The 4,055-nt window shown below is 32.7% G+C and overlaps 2 long non-coding RNA genes across 2 annotated transcripts; one reads left to right on the forward strand and one right to left on the reverse strand.

The window, feature by feature from the left end:
- Positions 1–2,410: 2,410 nt before the first annotated feature.
- Positions 2,411–2,908, reverse strand: LOC127010703 (uncharacterized). Its single transcript, XR_007763468.1, has 2 exons — positions 2,603–2,908; positions 2,411–2,540 (listed from the first exon to the last, which is right to left on the reverse strand). It is a non-coding gene; the product is annotated as an uncharacterized LOC127010703 (long non-coding RNA).
- Positions 2,909–3,105: 197 nt separating this feature from the next.
- Positions 3,106–3,769, forward strand: LOC127010682 (uncharacterized). Its single transcript, XR_007763396.1, has 2 exons — positions 3,106–3,304; positions 3,404–3,769. It is a non-coding gene; the product is annotated as an uncharacterized LOC127010682 (long non-coding RNA).
- The last annotated feature ends 286 nt before the right edge of the window (positions 3,770–4,055 follow it).

A 4,055-nucleotide genomic window follows, 5' to 3' on the forward strand; every position in this document is an offset into this window, starting at 1 on the left:
TTATTTAGTGTACACGGTTGCCAAAATATAGGACTTTGGGCCGGACTAAATTAACATTTATAGGTTTGCTTAATATTAGTTATAATATTAATTTATTTAATAAATGTATATTGTGCCAAATAAAAATATTTCTCTTACATTGTACAAAAGCGCATCGTTTAGATTTTTGTATCTTTGAGATACATATAATGATCTACCGATAGACACAATGATCACTCCAGCGCCTACTCCTTCACTCAGACAGTTTTATTTCCTGTAAGTTACCCCCTTTTACTATTTAATGCTTGTTCGTATCCTTTCCACTTGGCTCCTCGCATCTGCTGGGCAATACTTTTTTTCGATGCTTACTAATTAACCGAAACAAGCGCTCCTTGTAGTTACGTCCTAGTTTGGCACTTCCTTTTGTTCCGCCCACATGAGCAAGTGTTAGTGCGTGTCCTGGAGGGTGTGCACATGTATGCGTGGCATTGATGAAAGGCCTGGGCCGAATTCCGGCTTCGGCTTTGTGTCTGTATTATTTTGCAATTAAGAATCTGCGCCCCAAAGCACCGCCCCTACACTTTTGGCTTAACAGAACGCACAAAAGCAGCAAGGGAAAATAAGAAAATCCAACAGGAAGCAGCAATTTATTGGCTTTAAGGCTTTCTGGCAGACTATCGACCGGCATTATTCATTCCAGAGTCAGCGATTTCCTCTATATATTTTTCGTCGGGCAAACACTTTAATTGCAAATTGTTCGTGCGCATACGCCCCGTGTGTCCGCTGTTAATGAGCTGATAATGAATTTATTAAATTTACTACTCGTTTGCATTTTATAGTCCAGTCGATAGATAAATTAACTCTTCGTTCGCTTTTTTTGCGGCGTTGCTACTATTGTAATGAGCCAGCGAAATTATTTATTTATTATTTATGCAGAGACGAGCCGTGTAAATTGATCCAAATGTTGTTTCCCATTTTTCCATTCCTATATTATTGTTAATTTATGCACTTTGCTTAATAACTTTAATGGCGCAGGAAAGAGGGGAAAAATTATGTGGGTCATAATAAATCAGCATTTACTCGAATGAACTAACCGCTGCGGAAAAACAAAAACGAGGCGCATTAAAAGTCAGAAAAAATGAAGTAAACTTACCGAAACTGTATATGCCCTTGCTCACAATTAACTACTAAAGCATTGTATTAAATAAACTAATTTTCTAAGCTACTGATGGAGACAAGTTATAAATTTCTTATAGCACATTTTTGTTCTTGAAAACGATACTAAAAAAACCTTATCCATTGAGAATTGCTTATCCCATTTTATTGCCCATCCATATAAATTAATCTATATCCCATTTGTGGTTCCCGCCTCGGTCATTACATAAATAAAATGTAAACAAAGCCATGAATGAAATACAAATTAGGTGAATTTCATTGGGATTTATTTGTGTTTTCGGCCCATTTTTAACTTTTAATCCCCCTTATTTAACTCCCCCTAACACACCAACTATGGTCCTTCTCTATGCCACAAAATTTGTAAACATTTAATGCTAATTAAATTTAAATGCAATTAACTGGAGTGCTTGATTTGATACTAACTTTTTTCATTATAATAAATAAATACATATGTCTGTTTTATATTGAGTATATATATTCTGTTTAAATGCCCGTTTTATTAGGCTTAGCATAAAAGGCAGTAATTAACGATGTGATGTGCGTTGAAATTTGTTTTCTGGTTTAAAATTGCTGTTTAATGTTGATTTAATTGGTTCATTGAACTATAATGTGATGTTTGTGGCCAAATAGACGGGCATATTATCCAAGCTAAATTGATACATTTGTTTATACTTAGTCGAATCCAACTGCGATATTTAACGCCATAAATTAGCATAGCTTCTCTAGTTCTCCTTGATTTTCGAGTGTGTTCTACAGAACAGAAATCCAAAAAATAAAGGTTATTGAAAATTGTTATTAAATTATTTACTTCAGAATGCAAATGTCGCATTCAGCATACATTTTGAAGAATATTATTTATGTTCATAACTTCAAAGTAATCATATTATTTTACCATAGAGGTTAGCCTGGTGGGCAGCACATTCCAAAGCCCGCGCAACGGGGATCACATGAATAAAAAAATTGACTTCCTTGCCATTGAGCAGCCGATGGATCCAAGAGTAGCAATACAATCCAAAAGTATATTAAAAGTATTGAGTATATTAAACGCCTCAACATATTTCTCCCGTTGTATTACAACCACCGTTGACTATCAGATCTAACTAGTAAAAAGTAAGAGTGTTTTTTTTTTTCATGATAGCAAATTTAGCTTAATTAATTTGTATTGGTATAATAACACAATTCGCTAAGGTATGGCATGTACATGTCGCTTTTTAACAGTGCGTAAAATTTATTTAAGATAAAGAACAAGGTAAAATATATTAAAATATAGAATTTTATTATTAAATTAAACACAAAACTTTGAAGAATTAAAATGTCATCTTTTTTAATTTATGCTTATTTTTTAACAATGTTAGCATATTTTAAAAAGCACTGCAAAATGTAACCTGTAGAAAAATATCTAATTTATCTCCAATTTACAGCATTTGTAAAATATATTTAAACTTACCCAAAATACATTGTATGTTTCTAAATTTGTACGAATTCGTTATTTGTTGTAAATAACATTTATCTTGATATTTTATTTATTTCAGCAAATAACCTTAATTGAAAATTTAAATATATATATTTTTAATATTTAATTAAAAATTATATTAATTATCGAGGTGCGCAGCACCTTGAAAACAAGTATTGGCATTTCTTAGGACAAGCAGTAGGGCTATGAATGATTAAAATAATTACAAACATTAAATGCACAATTAAGAATCCTTTCATATCAAATTTAGTTAGCGGAATCCAGATGAGCTTGTGAGAAGATACTAATATCCAAATGGAAAGTTTTCTTCTGTGCTATTGCTTTTTAACATATTTATTTTGGTTTTGTTTACTTATTAGGGTGAGAAATTGTAATGATCGACTTTAATGTAGCGTTAAAAGTGTTAAACTAGTTTGTCGTTTTTGCCCTATAAATCATTTAATTTTTTCTGCACAAAATTAGTATTTGCTTGCAATTAAAACAATTAATATTAACCCTCTATTCTTTCTCTTAAAATTGCTTTGCAGTGAATTGAATTTTGTGGGCGACTGAACTTTAACCTCATTCTGTGGCCTTTTCAATTGTTTTAACGCCACGCCCACGTGAAAATACACAGATGGACATTATATCCATTGTTGGACCCCCATAGACAATGGGGAAATCCTCTTATTCAAGGTATCAACATTATCTGCAGCATAATAAGCAGTAAAATCGCTCCACCCACGCCAATTCTTCCTACGTTTATTATTTATTTATTTAAAAATTTCCGCCTAGTCCCCGCCTCGATGGTCTTTCTATTCTGCGCTCTCTTTGTGGTCCAACCTTTTTAGCCACTTTCGTTTTAATGTAATCAAATGAACGTGCCTCGCATTATTCTGTTGCCAATAAATTTCACGAGGCAAATAGATGAGGATTGGATACCGGTCCCCATGGCTGTTGGCTACTACTTTCGGAGGGTCCTTTTCACCCACGGGATCCTAGCGTTCAGCATTGCGAGAAAATATCGTAGGTATTGAGAAAAATAGTTTACAAAAATTAAAGTGAAGTTTTTAAGATTAAATTTATAAAGTTGTGTACGGTTGTAGAAAAATTATGTTAAATAAATAAAAATAAAACACAATTTATTTTTAAAGACAAGTACACCTTGGTTGTCAAAACTGGAAAACTTAAATATACCAACGAATACATTTAATTTTTTAGAAATATCTTTTTTTTAATATTATATTTATAAAGTTATAATATATATTATTTCTCAGTGAATATTCCCCTGACTCCGAGCAAACTCCACGAACAATAACAATGAGCTGGCTTCGATTCTCAGTTGCTGTTGTGGAAACGCCTTTTTTCTTTTGGGCAACGTGTAAAATTGAAAAATTCTCTCGAGTAGCCAGGAACAGGAAAAAAAAAACAACCGCAGAATCCTTGA

Source organism: Drosophila biarmipes, chromosome 2L (genome assembly GCF_025231255.1).
Source record: "Drosophila biarmipes strain raj3 chromosome 2L, RU_DBia_V1.1, whole genome shotgun sequence".
In the NCBI taxonomy this organism is placed as follows: domain Eukaryota; kingdom Metazoa; phylum Arthropoda; class Insecta; order Diptera; family Drosophilidae; genus Drosophila; species Drosophila biarmipes.